The sequence below is a fragment of the Lissotriton vulgaris genome, chromosome 6 (assembly GCF_964263255.1).
Source record: "Lissotriton vulgaris chromosome 6, aLisVul1.2, whole genome shotgun sequence".
Classification (NCBI taxonomy): Eukaryota; Metazoa; Chordata; class Amphibia; order Caudata; family Salamandridae; genus Lissotriton; species Lissotriton vulgaris.
In genome coordinates, this window is record NC_141694.1 from 1,443,438,481 (window position 1) to 1,443,457,313 (window position 18,833).

At 43.4% G+C, this 18,833-nt stretch overlaps 1 pseudogene; it reads right to left on the reverse strand.

The window, feature by feature from the left end:
- Positions 1-669: 669 nt before the first annotated feature.
- Positions 670-1,700, reverse strand: LOC147708973 (protein FAM50A-A pseudogene; annotated as a pseudogene).
- Positions 1,701-18,833: the final 17,133 nt, after the last annotated feature.

Here is an 18,833-nt window from a genome sequence, read left to right on the forward strand (position 1 = left end):
CCAGGGGAAGTGGTATCATTTCCCCATATCTGTTGCGAGAGGTTCCCCAAGCGCAGTGAACTCTCTCAGAGGGGTCTCTGAGACTCCAAGGCCTACATACTGGATCCTTCCCCAAAAAGGGGAGCTGGAGGGCTTTGGCAAGAGGTGCTATACCATACCTCAACTGTGAGTAGCTTCCTTGCAGCTGTGGACTCTCTCAGAGATTACCCTTAGACTCAATACTTTTTAAACATAGTCTGTCTTAAATTCACTTTCCTTCTGCATTTAATTTTTCATTATGCCCCTCCTGTTTGAACGATAAAAAAAAATAAAAATAAATGGGAGGGTGCTAGCCATTTCCAGCATTCCAATACATGGAGGGCAAGCAATAGTTCATCTAGTAACTGCTACCAACTACTTCAGAGTACTTCCACAAACTACTAAAATTACATCTTTCAGAAGGAATTCATCTCTAGTTAAAAAAAAATCCTACATAAACATTGGTGTTCTCACTTCGGGCTGTGTGGATCCAGAGACAGCAATGCATCATGGGACGATGAAGCCCAAGCCAAACTATGAAGGCCTGAGCATTCTTCGTTTCTTGACAATAAGGAGTTACACAGTATATGTAGTCTGCCCTTTCCGATGTGTTTCAAAATGCATTTGGAAAGGGAAATCACTGGAAGGGACTCAAATTGCTGTTACCCTTTGGAGCAATTTTGACCAGATGGTGTACTTATCCCACTTCTTCTCTGGGTCATATGGCTCCCAGCGACTCGCATGAAAAATGTGTTTGTCCTTCTCATACCAGCTGCGGAGGACAACCTTTCCGGCGTGAGACTCATCCTTCTCCACCATGGCATCACTCTGAAGCCGGACATCTTCATGGACATCAAAGTTGAAGAGAGGTCCACTCTTGCCTCTAGCTTTAGTGACGATTAAATCGTAGAAGCTGTGGTGATGAGGGACAATCAGATCTTCCTTGATGTACATGAGCTGCTCCACGCCAGCCGACCTGAGGTCACTGAAGTCCTTCCGCAGAGTTTCCAGGGCCTTCTGAAGGAATTGCTGCATGGTGTTCCCCTTCTTCATTTTCACAGTTCTGCGTTACCCGGAGCCATCCCAATAACTGAAGGTGATCTCGATCTCCTCACTTTTAATCTTCTCCTGCTTGCCCTCCCACTCCTGGTGCAGCTCTTCTCGCAGTCTGTTTTCTTGTCTCGGTCTGGCAGGAAACTTGTGTCTACATCAGGGTTTTTGCCCAGATTTTTTTTCTTCATTGGAATCACCTCCTTTCCCATCTCTTCCTCAATGTCATCCAGATCTTCATCATCCTCTTTACCGTCATCGATGGAAAAAGGCAAGCTGCCGATCTTCCATTTTTGCTCCTTCGTCTACTCCTTCTCCCTCTGTTTTTCTAGTTTTAGCTGCAGGTCTTTGTACTGCTCTTTCTTGGCGAGTTGCTTCTCTCTTTCCTTCACCAGAGCCTCCTACTTGGCTTTCATATCATTCAGGGTCACCAACCCCAATGTGCTGGATTTTAGCTCAGCCTCCACCGCATCATAATGTGCAGAGAACTTCTTGTTGATGTTGGACTTTACGTCATATTCCTCGGCTATGCGTAGTTTCATCTGTTTCATCTGCTCGCACTGCTTTTCGCGCTTCTTCATGAGCTGCATGGCTCTGCCGGCCTCGCTGGCCGCACCCTTGTACTGAGCCATGGTGCGGTGCCTCGGGTCTCCGCTGCTTAACGCTCCGGTTCAACTGTACATCTCGGAGGTACAACTACAACATATATATATACAGGTGATCAAGGCCGCTTGGACGGCCGAAACACGTCATAAAATAATGCTGGCACGAAAAGTTGGTCTGCGCCCGTGATTCGGCGCCTAAGCGGGTGTTTTTTGCGAGCTGTTGATGATATATATATAATATATATATATATATATATATTCAATGAAAAAACCATAGGTTATAGGCCATATATAGTTAGGAATTAGCATTTACAAAACCTTATTTTACTCGCATAAAACCATTGAAATTCCATATATAGTTAGCTAACTATAAGCGCTAACTATATATCGCGCACCCGCAATCCACTGCTGATGATGTCACATATTACATCATTCATGACATGGTCAGTGACATCACTGATGACATCACTGATCAAAACAACCAGTGATTGTATGTGTCTGTAAAGTTTAAATATGTTTCACATATTGAAGAATGAGTGGATGTATAAGTGTCTGGATGAAGAATTTAGTAGGTGCATGACTGACTGTATGAGTGAGTGATTAAATGTGTCTCACTGAGTACATGGGTTAGTGACTAAACTGTCTTAATTCGTGCATCAGTATGTTTGTTGTTGTGTAAGCTGCTGCATGTGTTGATCAGTAGCTATAAGAGTGGCCATATAGGTTATTGATTGGTTGCCCAAATATTTGAATGGGAGGCTGAGTGTGTGTGTGGGTGGCTGGGAGGTGCGTGACTCTGTGCATAGATGTGTAAGCAGTTGATTCACTAGGAGTATGAGTTCAAGAGTGCATGTGGAAACAGCTATATGGGCGGTTGACTGTGCATGGGTGTGTTGGTGAGTGAATGGATTTCTCATTGCTACATGTGCAAGTAAGTACGTATGTAAAACACAATACATGTGAGAGTTGAGATATATAAATAACTGAACATAAGAGCCAGTGAATGTGTGAGTGGCTGTATCGATCACTGTGAGCTTGTATCAGGGATTATATAAGAGAGTAAATATGTGTTATTATATGTTTGAATAAGTAAGATGTGTATAACTGTATAGTTGAGGAAATGGAGGTGTGATTGATTCTTTGCATGACTGACTAGGTGTGTGAGTAACTCCATGGATGAGTGACAGTCTGTGAGTGTCTGTTTATACTGAGTGTATGTAAGGTTATATTAGAGTCTGAAGAGGTTCATTGTATTATCACATGAGTGATGTGATCAGTGATGACAAATGAGATGTCATCAGTGATGTCATTTGAATTGTCATCAGTGATGTCATCAGTGATGTCATTTGAGATGTCATCATTGATATCATTTGAGTTGTCATCAGTGATGTCATTTGAGATGTCATCAGTGATGTCATCAGTGATGTCACTGACCATGTCATGAATGATGTAATATGTGACATCATCAGCAGTGGATTGCGGGTGCGCGATATATAGTTAGCGCTTATAGTTAGCTAACTATATATGGAATTTCAATGGTTTTATGCGAGTAAAATAAGGTTTTGTAAATGCTAATTCCTAACTATATATGGCCTATAACCTATGGTTTTTTCATTGAATTTTCAAGGTTTTGTAAATGCAAATTCCTAACTATATATCCACTATAACCTATGGTTTTTTCTGTGAATTTCATTGGTTTTTTAATAGCAAATATGAAAAGCTTTAAAATGTCAAGTACGTGATAGATAAAAACATTTTCGTATTTATGCACGCTGATGTGCTTTGAACGCTGCCCCCCCCCTCCCCTCTTTTGCCTTAGTAGTACTCTCTCTTTGCAGATACAGAAGGGTAGTTAACGCAGGCCTTTACCCCCGTTGTAATCCGTCGTACCTCCTTGTCTCTCCATTTGATTGATTGTTGTCCAAGCATTTACTGTTTTAGAATTGGTTCTCTTTGGATCATTCTCTATTTACAAACAAGCACAAAGTCGCAATACTCTGTTTAGTCTTTGCAGATAGTGAAAAATCGTGTAAAAAAATAAAAGTAATCGAGCAAAATCAGTAGGCCACTAATTGGATCTCTTTTTGACCTCGCTAAAATAGAAATATTAGGAACAACCCTTCTTGAGAAATACGAAAATAGTGAGATGAACTGAGCTCCACACCATGAGGGCTGCAAGACAGCTCGGCTCCATCACCCATCCCGCACAAAATAATGACAAACCCTATGCAAATATTAAAAATATAGACAACACACCAGCAAAGAAACAGGGTAAAACATTTTATTAAAAAACTATTTACATAACGTTGGTTTATAAGATGATGTCAGTAGTGGACCGATGTGTGAATAGATCGAAAACAGCACAAGGCTCCAAGATCCGGATAGCAAGCTCCTGGATGTTGGGTGCCATAGTTTAGAGTTCTGAATTTCAGCCTTTTTCAATGCCTGTGCTTTGTTGAATCAAAATGGCGGCTTGACACAAAGCTGACTCAAGCGTTGTTACTGATGCTATGCAGACCAAAACTGGTTTTCAGTTTGTACATTTTTCTAGATTTTTCAATCCAAGTTTGGTTGACTTTGTAGAACGATGGCTTCAGATTTTCAACATACGGTGTGGTGGCGCTGACTGGGAGGGGGCGCTTCGCTCCTGCCCCCTCCCCAAGTAAGATTTTCATACGTGAAAGTACGTTAATGGTTTTGGTCCCTGAGATGCTTCGATGTCACTACCATTCTCAAATAGCATAAGTTCTGGATGTTGGGTGCCATAGTTAAGAGTTCTGAGCAGCGCTTGTAACACTGTCTGAAGCTTATTTCCACCTACTGCAGCTTCACTATTCTCAAAGTAAGTGAGTGTCGTTTGTGGACCTGACTGCATTAGAAAACAATGTGATATGTTACCTTCCTAAACAGCTTGACGGAGGCCCCTGAGGGGCGCTGTGATGGCCATGGACTCGGAGAAGACGCTTGGCTCCGACACCCTCCCCAAGTCTTATAGCACTGGTGTAGCCTGAGATCGCCCCCGACATAGGCGGCCGGCTCCCGGGGTCCGGCGGTACTTTTTGCCTTTTGATGACTCTTCAATTCGGGACCTTGTCCCACAATCCGTTTGACCTGAAGACAAGCTGTAGTGAGGCGCCCCTTTATCGTTTTAGTTGCCATTCCGCCCGCTTTTGCTACACTGTGCCTCTTCCGCCATTCAGCTGTTTTCCGCCCGCTCTTGCGACTACAGCGTCTCGCTCACCATGTAGTTGAGATGCGCCCGCTCTTGCGGTGCAGCGATAGGCGGCTGCCACAGGACTCTCAAAATGGCGGCCGGCTCTTCGGTTTTGGGCCTGGTCCACTAAAATGGCCCTGGGACACCTTGGAACTCGGACGCTTGTCTGCTAGGGCTTGGGTCCCATTCTCGAAAAGCGTCCCCTCAGCCGTGAAGATTCTACAAAAGTCTTGGGGGCCTCCGACTCCCGCAGGCTTCTGGTGGGGAGCGGCTGCCATGATTGCTCGTGGAATGGCCACGACGGAGCTACGAGATGGTAGTGGTCTCATGCTGACGCCAGCTTTAGTCTGAAACATCCAGAAACACTGTAGACTACCAATTCGATCAGTTCCGGTAGCGCCCCAACATGACCCGGAAGAGAAGAACTTGCCCTCCCCTCTTTGACTGATGGTTCTTGTTGCCTGTCCCCTCTGTTGTCATTTAACAGAACTTTTTGGACTGCTGAAAGGGGTTGTGTTCTGAACGCTGGTTGGTGGAGACATTTAGACTATATTCTTGACCTACGTTGTCGCGTAATGCGTTTTATGACACGCCGCGTTAGCGCACCCGGAAGTGATCCGAGGCGCGGCGTGCAGCGCGTAACGTAAGCATAACAGGTCATGTGACTTGTTAATAAAACTTTTCATTGGTTCATTTTACTTTTGTTAATTTAATGATGAAAAGCTTGGTCATATGACCTAAAAATTACGCTTTTTATTATTTTCGAACAATATTTTTTTTTCAAACATATGTTATAATATTCCAGGCTAATGTACTTTCCCGGAAAATTTACAACTGTCTTGCAAGTAAAATATATTCCTTTTTCGAGAAAAAGGGCGTTTCTTCCTTCCATGACGGAGCCGTTGAGTAAAAGAGATTCGGCCTGCTGTCTTAGTCGCCGATACGCCTGATTATCAGATTCTTATCGATCACTTTATGTTGCAGACATGAAAAACACAACTGCCCTTGACCATTTATCTTTACTGCGTTCCTACATATTATACCTTTTATCCGTCATGTAATTGGACTGCTTTATTTCACTTGCCTTTTACTGATTCGAAAACAGTCACTAAAAGTAAAAACTTTACAAATGAAAATACTACTACCGTGTTTTGTTTTAAAAACCTTTATTGTGAAAATGTCAGTATACAAATACGGGCCTATAACCACGTGGGCCGGCCACGGAGCAAACTCAAATCGTATATGATGAGGAGACATTTACACTGTAGAAGAACGTAACGAGCGGGCCATTAGGTGACAAGAACAAAGGTGTCTAACAGTTGCGGAATCGGTGGACGTACATTTTGTAATTAAAATACGACAGGGCCACTTACAATAACATTTTCTAGATATACATTTGCGGGCAAAGAGTTACGAGTCCCATTTATACCGGCGCCATTTTGGGCGAGGCCGGGCAGGTCCAAGATATAGTCAAAATGTCTCCACCAACCATCGGCCAGACCAGAACCCCTTTCGGCCCTTTATGTTACAAGATGGTGTCTTCCATTCAGAAAATATTGGTGGCAGCATTTTGAAAGGAAACAGAAACAGCCGTTCTCCTAGTGAGTTTCACATTGTTACATTTAGGAAGAATGTTGAAGAGTAGTATGTGGAAAATCTGAAGCCATTTTTCTACAAACTCTCAATCAGACTTGGATGGAAAAAAAAACCTGAAGAATGTACAAACTGAAAACCAATTTTTGTCTGTATAGCACCAACAGTAACGCTTGAGTCAGCTTTGTGTCAAGCCGCCATTTTCATTCAATCAATAGCGTCCCCCTGCACACATTCAGGGACCTGGTCGTGTCTTCAAATGAAACGCATTGTAGGAAAAGAAGCAGAAAGGAAAAGGAAAAAAGTTCCGCCGGACCTAGTGAAGCTGCAGCAGGTGCAAATAAGCTTCAGACAGTCTTACAAGCACTGCTCAGAACTCTCAACTGAGGCACTCAACATCCAGGACTTGCCATTCGGATCTTGGCGCCTTGTATTTTTGTTTTGTTTTTGATGGAGGGGAAAGAACAAAAAACAGACATTGAAAAAGGCTCAACAGTGCAGGGCGCCTTGTGCTGGTTCCGACCTATTCACACATCGGTCCGCTACTGACATCACCTCATAAACCAACGGGGCACCCCACGCCGACTTTCGGCGCAGCATTGTAGGATGGCCACACCAGTGCGGCAATTTGCTGGACACCACCTCGGTGCCATCCAGATCTCGGCGCGTTCATTCATTCAATAGCGTCCCCCTGCACACATTCAGGGACCTGGTCGTGTCTTCAGAAGAAACGCATTGTAGGAAAAGAAGCAGAAAGGAAAAGGCAACAAGTTCCGCCGGACCTAGTGAAGCTGCAGCAGGTGCAAATAAGCTTCAGACAGTTCTACAAGCACTGCTCAGAAATCTCAACTGAGGCACTCAACATCCAGGACTTGCCATTCGGATCTTGGCGCCTTGTGCTGGTTCCGACCTATTCACACATCAGTCCACTACTGACATCACCTCATAAGCCAACGGGGCACCCCACGCCGACTTCCGGCGCAGCATTGTAGGATGGCCACACCAGTGCAGCCACTTGCTGGACACCACCTCGGTGCCATCCGGATCTCAGCGCGTTCGAGTCACTGTGCCGGAAGAGTGACCGGAACTCAGCTGAACACGCCGTCTTTCGGCGCAGCATTGTAGGATGGCCACACCAGTACGGCAATTTGCTGGACACCACCTCGGCGCCATCCGGATCTCGGCGCGTTCGAGTCACTGTACCGCAACAGTGACCGCAATTCAGCTGGACACGCCGTCTTTCGGCGCAGCATTGTAGGATGGCCACACCAGTGCGGCAATTTGCTGGACACCACCTCGGTGCCATCCGGATCTCGGCGCGTTGTGCTGCCTTCGGCCTATTCGCACATCGGTCCGCTACTGACGCCGCCTCACGTGCCAACGGATTTTCTACGCTTTTTGTAGCCCTATGTCGCATAACAGGTCATGTGACTTGTTTATAAAACTTTTCATTGGTTCATTTTACTTTTGGTTTCCTAAAGATGGAAGGCTTGGTCATATGACCTAAAAATAACACTTTTCATTGGTTTAGAACATTTTTTTTTCCCAAACGATGAAAGCCCCACCTTGTTTCTGGATCATTCAGACTGAAGCTGGCGTCAGCATGAGAGCACCACCATCTCGTGGCTCCGTCGTGGTCATTCCGCGAGCAATCATGGCAGCCGCTCCCCACCGGAAGCCTGCGGGAGTCGGGGGCCCCCAAGACTTTTATACAATCTTCACGGCTGAGGGGACGCTTTTCGAGAATGGAGCCCAAGCCCTAGCAGGCAAGCGTCCGACTTCCAAGGTGTCCCAGGGCCATTTCAGTGGACCAGGCCCAAAACCGAAGAGCCGTCCGCCATTTTGACAGCCATGTGGCAGCCGCCTATCGCTGCACTGCAAGAGTGGGAGCAACTCCACAACATGGTGAGCGAGACGCTGTGGCCGCAAGAGCGAGCGCAACTCAGCTAGATGGCCGCCACCTGGGGAGGCCCGTTCACGCCGCCTCCCCCCCCCCCCCCCCGGGCCGCCGCACGCCAATTTTCGGAGCAGCATTGTAGGATACCAAAACCAGTGCAGCAGTTTACTGGACATCACCTGGGTGCCTGTCGTACATGTTGTGTCAGCCATGTGACACTGGACACAGACCGCTACTGACGAGGCCTCCCCCCGCACCACCCGGGACGCCCCACGCTGTTTTTCTGTGCTGCATTGTAGGATCCCTAAACCAGTGCGGCACCCAGGCGACATCACCTGGGTGCCGTCCAGAACTCTGCACGTTGTGCTGCCTTGGGACTATTCGCACAACAGACCGCTACTGACGAGGCCTCCCCCCGCCCCACCCGGGACGCCCCACGCCAATTTTCGGAGCAGCATTGTAGGATCCCTAAACCAGTGCGGCACCCAGGCGACATCACCTGGGTGCCGTCCAGAACTCTGCACGTTGTGCTGCCTTGGGACTATTCGCACAAAAGACAGCTTCTAACCATTGTTGCTTTTTGTGTTAATAAATGTTTAAATGTTTTTAGTTTTTGTTCTGTTCATTATCGTTAAAAGTTAATAAAGTTTTATAACCTTAATTTGTTGGAGTGTTATCTATTTTTTGAAAAACGGGTGAATGGGGCCTTGAATCGGGTTATTGTCATGTGTGGGCTTTGGAAGTGTGCTGCTGCAGGATCGGACATTTCAAACTCAAATGCACGTTCTTTTTCTTACCTTTCCGAAGCATGGAGCGCAATAGCAGGCAGAGAAAGGGTGATGCACGTGTTGAACACTACCTGACCTGGCAAGTTGCTGGCAGTGCCCCCCCGCCCGCTCCTGAAAGAGGGCACACACACACCGCCGCCCCGAGTACTTCACAAATCTTTAAAAGACCATGCGCTTGTTCATGAGGCTTAAATGGTTTATCACCTCTTCTAGAACCCCTACATCGACCCTCTGACGTTTCATGGAAAAATTACCATGTAACACAATACCAAGCCATGTCAGCTGAAACCCCCAAGGAATCGTGGGGCATATTATCAAGGGGGTTTATCTCCGCTTTTTTGGCTTTAAAAACCATGAAAGCGGAGATAAAATTATTTCCCTATTATCAAGCTGTCGCTAACACCAGTTAGTGACACCTAAAAGGAGATAGCGACCATCTTGGGCCCGGCTTTGCATGTCAGTGATACTTATCACTAATGACATGCAAAGTGGCGTGCCAAGATGTTAGCGACTGGAAACAGTCCCTAACATCGCTACCTTCTATTACCAACTTTTGGAGATATTCGCGCTAAGCGCGAATATCTCCAAAATCTAACACCTGCCCTGAGCAGTTCTTAGCCATGTTATCCAATGGGAGGTGGATAACATGGCTAAGAGCATTAGGTCGATAATACATGAATATCGCTGACTTTTCTGCGATAATAGCAAGGTTTATCTGCGATAAAAATCGCCGATGTGCGGCGATAATTTTTGTCTCTAAACAAGTTATAGACAAAAATTATCGCTAGTTGTTCGTAATATGCCCCCGGGTTTTTGCTTGCAGAAATCGGGAGGCGGGAGACTAGCACTGAAATCAGTACTCACACGCCTGAATCAGGAGGATTGGCATGTCTGAATTCTCTACAGCTGGGGCCATAAACTACATCCGCAGAGGTAGGTGATAGCCTGGGACCAGCCTGGCATCTAAAATGGCTGCCGTGCACGACAAAATTGTGGCATTCGAAAAAAGGCAAGATGGCGCAGCCGCTGGAAGAGATATATCAACATATATCAGCCTCCTCAGCCACCCTCAGGAAACATAGGGGATTAGGATATGTCTCCCGCACCCCCTTATACCTAGTACTTTAATTAACGAAGCACAAAATGGCGAATTCCCGTTTCGCTACCAGTTTGCGGCCCAGTTCGCGGCCCGTGAAGCGCTTCTACCGTGAAAAATCATTTTTTTTTTATTTTCCCCACGGGACCCTTTAATAACCCCAACAACATTCCTAGGGGGTCAAGAGGGGGATACCTTGCCCCCTTTCATTAAATTCCCCCTTAGTTTTTCACCTTTTCTTCTCTCTCGATCCTACCGAGAGACAAGATGGCGGCCGCTCCGGACTGTCACGCAGCAAAAAAAAAAAAAAAGCTCACGCACAGCCGCTGGAAGAGATGTATCAACATATATCAGCCTCCTCACCCACCCTCAGGAAACATAGGGGATTAGGATACGTCTCCCGCACCCACTTATAACTAGTAATTTAATTTACGAAGCACAAAATGGCGAATTCCCGTTTCGCTACCAGTTCGCGGCCGCGCTTCTACCGTGAAAAATCATTTTTTTTTTATTTTCCCCACGGGACCCTTTAATAACCCCAACAACATTCCTAGGGGGTCAAGAGGGGGATACCTTGCCCCCTTTCATTAAATTCCCCCTTCGTTTTCCACCTCTTCTTCTCTCTCGATCCTACCGAGAGACAAGATGGCGTCCGCTCCGGACTGTTTAGAATGTTGACAGACACCGGAGAGCCAATCAGCTTTCTGCGCGCAAAGTTCCGATAAGCGAAAAGTAAGCGGACCGGATCGCTGCCCAGAGCGCTGTTACAGATATATATCTTGGTTTGAACGTTAATTTCTCAAAAACTACTGGAGCACATATATTGAGACCTAGCAAAGGCACATCGGGCTAACAGTCCCTACAATTTTGCCAAGTTTCGTGCAAATCCATTCAGCCGTTCGAGCTAAAAGTGAGTCCAACCGCCCTATGGAAAACTCAATGCAAAAAACGCGTTTTGGGACCCCCCTTTTTTCTCAGCCCCCCCTTGACGAAACCCCACCAAATTTTCAGGGGCTGCTCAGAAACAAAATGTGCCATTTTCCTGAAAATTTCAGCGGATTCCGTCCACAAACGCCAAAGTTATTAGACATAGAATTTTCAAAAGTCCCATAGGGAAAAAATCCTAACTATATATACCTACTGGCGATAGCCAGTAGGTAATATATATATATATATATATATATATATATATATATATATATATATATATATATATATATATATATATATTCAAGACTCAACCTCGACACAGGATACGAAGAGGAGACAACGCCAATGTGGTGAAAAAATATTTATTTCATTTATTGCCGCTTTTCTACCCGTTTCACCCGACCCAGCAGGCTTGATCACGAATAAAGTTTTGCAATACAAACAGACATTTAAAGTGCACTAGGACCATGTGACTCATCACATGACCCATAAGAACAATAGAACTGAACGAAAGACTTTGTTTTGCGCTGTACAAGTTGCTGAATTTCATCAAAACATACAATTCATTAACGCTTATGGCTAAATCAGTAAATAGTTACAACATTTTAGTCTTAAAAAGTAAGCTGACTTCAGGGAAAGCATTTCAATATAAATATAAAAGATTGCATTGATGGTTGTCACTTGATGTTATATACATAATGCATTCCTGAGCAATTTTGCAGACAATTGTGCCCAAGTGGGCATAAACGCAGTATAAACTTCAAGACCTAGCCTATATATCCAATTACCACTCCTGGTGCATGTGCTCACCAAACAACGAGAAACGGACACACAATATAGAATTCACTGCAGGCTGAAACGATTCGTAAAGGTATTTATTTTCCTTCCATCAGAGCAAAATGAAGGACGAGATGACGTGTTTCGGCCAGCAGGTTGGCCTTGCTCACATAATTGCGTTGTTGGGTTAACGAAATTATATATACCTGAGAACTGATCACGTGTTAGTAAAAGACTACCATTGCAATGAAAAGTGAAAACACACTACTAGATAAAAACTACTTGTAGTTTCTTGATTCAATTATCACACTTCAGTAGCAAAATAGTCAATGTGAGACATACATTTGACAAATATCAACAACAGGATTGCATATGATGACGTTAAAATCATGGACTTCCACTAATTGTACACATTTATGTAACTGCAATATATATATATATGAAACAGGCGAGTAACCTAGCTATACCGAAACGCGTAGGTTACTCGCCTGTTTCCTGATGCAAAATGGATTTAAGAATAAATTAATATCGTAAGAAACCAAACTGCAAGAGTGCGACCTAATTTGTTCTTTTGGCACCAAGGGACGGAGAGAAAATAGAAACAGCAGTGGTTCTACCGGGAGGTCCCGCACCTAAGCGAGCGACATACAATCCAAGTAAACTGAATCAAGGAGGAGAGGATATATGTATATATGTCAGTCGAGAGTGCTTTATAAATTATGCAAATAAGGAAGTAGGAAACTCAGGGTAGTTCCCAATTTTAGGTGGAAAGCAGCTTCTCTATATGGAGCACTATTCACCAACACTCTAAAACTGCTCACTTCCAATATCTGCTTTCCTTGCAAAGTCTCTAAGCATAGGATTATCTAGTTATATATATATATTACAGAACGGCAGTCGCCAGTAGGTAGTTTGAGTTATAACATAGTTTCCATAGGAAATAACTTTGGCGCCGTTTGATGAATCTTCATAGTCGTCTCTATAAAATCTCTAAGGGAAATTGCATGGGGAAAATGTATTTTGCAACCCACCCTTTTTCCTGTCCCCTGCTAAACGGCTCTCCCCGAAACTTTCCAGACAGCAGCTGAAGTGACCGAGAAACTAGTTTTGAAAACTATGTGAGGATTCATCAAATGACACCAAAGTTACAGGCAAATGAAAAAATGCTCTTCATATGGAAACTTCATCCTAACTATAACTACCTACTGGCGACCAGGATGCTTTAAGGGACTGAAACGCGTTGTTGCTGCTCTTTTATGTGGTTTAAATAAAAGACTCTATAATCAACTCCCCCGGAGCACCGTGGTATTCTTGAGCGAAAGGGAGCCGTTTGAAAAAAAAATATGTATATGCACACACATATAGTCATACACATATATGTGTATGTGTGTGTGTATATATATCTTTTTTTTCAGCTCCAGACTTCACTCCACAACGCAAAATGAAGGGACTGCACTCTTCAAGATACTCGGTTCACAATTTATTTAACCAGAGATTTTAACAGGACGCGTTTCGGCATGCTGCCTTTATCGACTAAAGAAGGAGCAATCATGAAAACAAACATTATACCCGGGGCTACAGAAGCACTTCCGGGTCATTCAATGGACATAGAAGACAAACCGAAAACAATATATGTCGGTATCAATAGCAAAGCAAGAGGCCATAAAATTCATAACTAAACATTATTGAGTCATTATTATCCCACAATTTTCAAAAAAGTAAAGCATATTGTGCAATTTAAAAATAATCAAACTAACCAGCAGTGATAAAGCTCATATAATTCTTCACTTGTGAATGGATCAATACACATATATTATTCATCAGTGCAAAATCTTAATCAAAAATTAAATCCAATTATTTACACATTAAGGAGATCTTCAAAATGAATTATAAATGAAACCTCACTTTTTTGAGCCCTGGATGGGCAAAGAATTACCTTTGTTCGCTAGGCACCTTGTGGGGGCAAAGCACTTCCCTTCCATAATTGAGCCCTGGATGGGCTTAAATGAATATGTACAATGCATCTGTTTGTCTTACAAAATAATCTAATCATGAATAAAGAGCTTCTCGCCCCTAAAACCATTCACGTGAGTTGGAGGCAAACCATAATATCCTCATACATTAATTTACTCTCAGACTCAACCCAAGGCTTGCTAGTTCTTCTCCTGTGTTTAAGCCATCAGGGAAGGTGGTTTGTAAATCGATGATGAATCTCGATTCTAGGCGTCATAGAAGCAACTCGTGATTGCCCCCCGGTCATTTGCTGGAATGTGGTCCAGACAAATGAATGTTAGCAAATTCCTGTTGCTGTCATGGAATTTGGCAAAGTGCATAGCTACAGGGTAAGTGAACTCCTGATTCTCAATAGCTCTAGCGTGTTCTAAGATGCGCCGTTTTGTGGGATGAATCGTACTGCCGATATATTTTTCCCACAAGGGCAGAGTAGGCAGTAAACACAAAATGGCGCATTACATGTCAAGAACTTGGTGATGATTTTCGGCTTAGACATGTGCAGAACTGTGTATGAGAGAACCTTTTTGGTCCCTTTGCACGCCTTACATTTTAGGCACAGAAAAAATCCAGTGACTGATCTGACGGGTGGTACAAATGGAACTGACTCGTGATGACTTCTCACTAAGATGTCCTTTAAGGATTTGCTTCGCCTATATGTTACTTTTGGAGAAGCAGGTATAGAGTCGCCTATTACTCCATCAGCTTTTAAGATATGCCAATTCCGGCATTAAATCTTTTTCAAGGGGGCTGTTTCAGTACAAATGGTTGTGATAAATATAATGGTGTCACTGTCTGAAAGGGGTTTTTTCTCTCTTTCGTAGCAAGCATTGTCTTGGAATCTTATTGACCTTTATTAGGGTCTTGGCTAATATATCCGGGCTGTAGCCTCGTGCCTTGAACCGATAAATAGCCGCATTGGCCTCATTTTGAAAATCACTGTCTAGAGAGCAATTTCTTTTCAAATTCAGCAATTCTCCATACGGGATGCTATTCTTAAGTGGTATCTGGTGGCTGATGTTTGCCTCAAGTACAGAGTTCCCTACTGTGTCTTTCCTAGAGAGGGATGTACAAATGTTATTATCCCTAACACATACTCTTAAATCGAGGAATGACACTTCTGTTGAACTGATGAGCCCACTAAATTGCAAATTTAAAGAGTTATTATTCAATGCCTGGATATATTTCTCTGCTTCATGTTTCGGTCCCTTCCACAAAATAAACAAATCATCAATGTTTCTATACCATGCAGTGATACAATTTACCCAGAGATTATACTGGTCCGACCAGGCCACCTGCTTCTCCCACCAGCAGACGAACAAGTTTGCGTAGTTGGGGGCAAAGCAGGTGCCCATCGCCGTTACCCGTATCTGCTGAAAATGCTGTTTCTGAAGTAAGAAAATATTATTTTTCAGGCAGAATTCAATAAATTCCACCAGCATCACATTATGTTCAAAAAAGTGTAGTGATGCTGTTTAAAAACTACTTCACGGCTTCTACTCCCTGGGTATGTTCAATACAAGTATATAAACTTGTTATATCCAAGACAATCATCCATGTCTCTGATTCCCATGGTATGTTCATGATGTTGTTTATAAAGTGTGTAGTGTCCTTGATATACGATGGTAACATAGGGACAAACTCTGCCAAGAAAAAATCTATATAGTGTGATATATATAATGCAGATTTCATCCTCCAATTCAAACATGAAAAGCGGCACTCCAGCTGAGTATTTCATATAGTAATTTAATTCTCAGGCAAGAGGAACAATCTACGCGTTTCGGTCACCAAATATAATGTTGTTCACACTAATATGTGATTGAAAACGATTAAGAATAATGGATATGATAGAAACATTGTGAATGAGCAAGGCAGCAAAAATATGTTTGAAATATAAGTGTATACTTAAAACCGAAAAGAACTTGCTACAATGCACTCAATAAGTATAAAATGTCTCACTGTTTGCAATCCCAAAAGTCTTTGATGCATGTGCCTGTTAGAGTGCGCATGGCATCTGAATAATTCGGATAAAGAAGCATCGAATTAGTCAGCATAAATAATGTATATAAAAAAGAGTTATAAAAACTAAAGCTGCTTATTATGCAGACCACATTCTGAAATTTACCAGTTTAGTTAAAACTTTCTTTCAAGTAATTACAAGTAGCAACAGGCACATGATCTTTGTCAGAATAAGGCCGTGGTTAATGACCTGGAACACTTTGACAGAACCGGTTATCTAAAACAATTTGAGCCCCTCACCAATGAAGAGTGTTGAGCATTGACAGAAAATAGTAGATCATCAGCGTCAAAAGCAGACCTGCTTTCAGCTAAAACTGTAAAGGAGCTTCAAATAAATTTGCATTCTACAGTGAAGGCTATAATTAACAATTTCCTTTGAGCAGGATCTGTTCCAACTGAACTAAAAAAGAGCCCGGATATCACCTCTTTTTTTAAAAAACATACACACTGGATCCGGAGTGTTTGGAAACTTTCAGACGGGTGTCCCAGCTTCCATATGTAGCAAAACTATTGGAACGTGCAGCATTCAACCAACTCCCCAAGTTTGTGGAATCCCCCCAAAAATGCTTCATCCTTTCCAGGCTGGTTTTAAAGCTGGATGTAGAATTGAATCTGTAGCAACAGCTGTGCTTGATGATTGTGATAAAATCCTCTTCCCTTTCTTAATGCTACCCTTGTGCCCACATACCTTTCTCTAATGGGGGCCTCAAAAACCCTAAGGTGGTGAAAGGCTTTTTTTATGGGGCTAAGAAAAAAACACAATAAATCCATAAATTAAAAAATATGTGACCATCTGTCATTACTCTGAATAAAGTAGCTCGAGTTGTGTTGACAGCCTCTTTTTGGGAGCCTTCAATCAAAAATTAGTGGAAAGCCACACACAGCATAGAATGTTTGGATCTCATGTTTATCTAAACCTATGGATTAAATGGGGATGTGTTTGGGATTCCAGCAGACCTGGCAATAATACAGAATGTCATTAAAACCCAAGAACGCCGGCACTGCGAGTTGGTCGCAGTGCTTCAATTACAATATTTATTCATTTTTGAGTTTTATATAGTGCTGGCTAGACCTGGAGGTATCAGAGCGCTTTACATATTATTTGAGTAAGTTTGTTCGAAGCACACGTGGGTATGTGTATGGGACAGAACAGTCTTCATACAATAAAGTAAAGAAAGTATAGAAAATACAGAATTGAGGTAGTGGTAAATAGTCACAAAAAGTATATAACAATACAGCATTAAGGTAATGGCGTTGGAGACAGAATAGAGACTGAACGAGTCAGACGACTGTCTCTGCAGGTCTAGTCGATGAGGGTAGGGTCTTTGGGAACGTGAATCAGCATGTGCTTATGTTGAGCCTATTACAACATTTTAATAACTGATGCCATGAGACCCTTCTAAACAGGTACCTACCTTTCAAATAACCATTGTTGTGCAGGGCTGGTGTTCTCTTGGATCATATTAAACAGCGACACCCCTCAAAGAATGTCATGGTATTGTGCTCTCAACCAAAGCTGCCCCACTTCCAGTGCTGTGCTTGCCTTAAAAAAGTTTGGTGGGATGACTTCATAATCATCTAGCTCAGCTCCACCTTTATCAGTAGCAGAGTCATAAAGCAATATGATGGGACCAACCGCATAATGAGATGAATGGCCACCGATATTCATAGGCCTTGGGCTGAATAGGGGCCCCTGAAGACTGAGGGCTCTCCTGTAAGGCGGGGTGCAGGGGCCTGAGTTATGCACCATACCGGCAGGTGAAAAGTCATCTATGTTTCAAGAAAGCCATTAAAACCTGGCTCTTCCCTCAGTGATCTTCTGATAATGTGGGCCATGTACCCTTTGTCTCCTGCACCACAATTGGGTTTCTAGCATGAATTAATTAGTAAAATATAACATAAAGTCAATTGCTGCGAAAATTTGCTGATAGAAGCAGTCAAGAGGAAGTAGAGCAGGACTTCTCAAGTTGTATATTTAAAACACAGCCAGGTTTTCAGAATGGCTTCCAGCAAAGCAAATTGGTCTCACTGATATTCACTGCATGTAAAATGCCTCACTTATGTTAATTGTGGATATCATGAAAACTGACTGGAGGAGTTGAGCCCAGCCCTGGTATGAAGGCTACTAATTTGAAAACAGCTGCAGTTTATTTTCTCTGTATTTTGTAGGTGAGCTAAAAGAAACAGCAGGGTGTGTGTGTCAGCGCTGACATGCCGGCTGTAATGTTTTTACACAGTGGGCCTTAAATCATACCACTTGAAGTAGAGGACAATCAATTCAGTGTCATCTCCGAATGAAACAGCACTGTAAGAGAGTGCACTTTGAGGCCTCAATCCCAGAGGCCAGAGAGGTGAAGCCACAAGGCATCTCAAGGCAACCCTAAGGACAAACTTGACAGTGCCAAGACCATCTGAACCTTTGTGGCAATGCCTGGGCCTGGCTGAGGCTGCCTCAATAAGTGTCTTTGAGGCAGTGTTAGTATGCAGTTCAATATCTGGGAGGGTCAGCAGTTTGAAGTACTATGCGATCTGAGAGGAGTCGAGTCCTAGGTGAGCAAAAACAAAGAGTGGCAAGGTATAGGAGACCAAAGCGGAAAGAAAAGAGCAGCCTGGTCTTAAGATGCGGTTAATGGCATTCATGTATTAAGAGCAAGGGAGTTATGAAGGGAGAAGGGATGTGGAAGCACTGCATAGGAGAGAGACAGTGGTGTTGTGGAAATGTCAATGGGAGTGGGGTCGATCCCTGTGTATTGGAAGGGAGTCTACAAAGCATCATCATAGAAGGGCATATTTATTCGAAGGACTCTGAGGGATTGAAGGAAGGAAGAGATGGGGT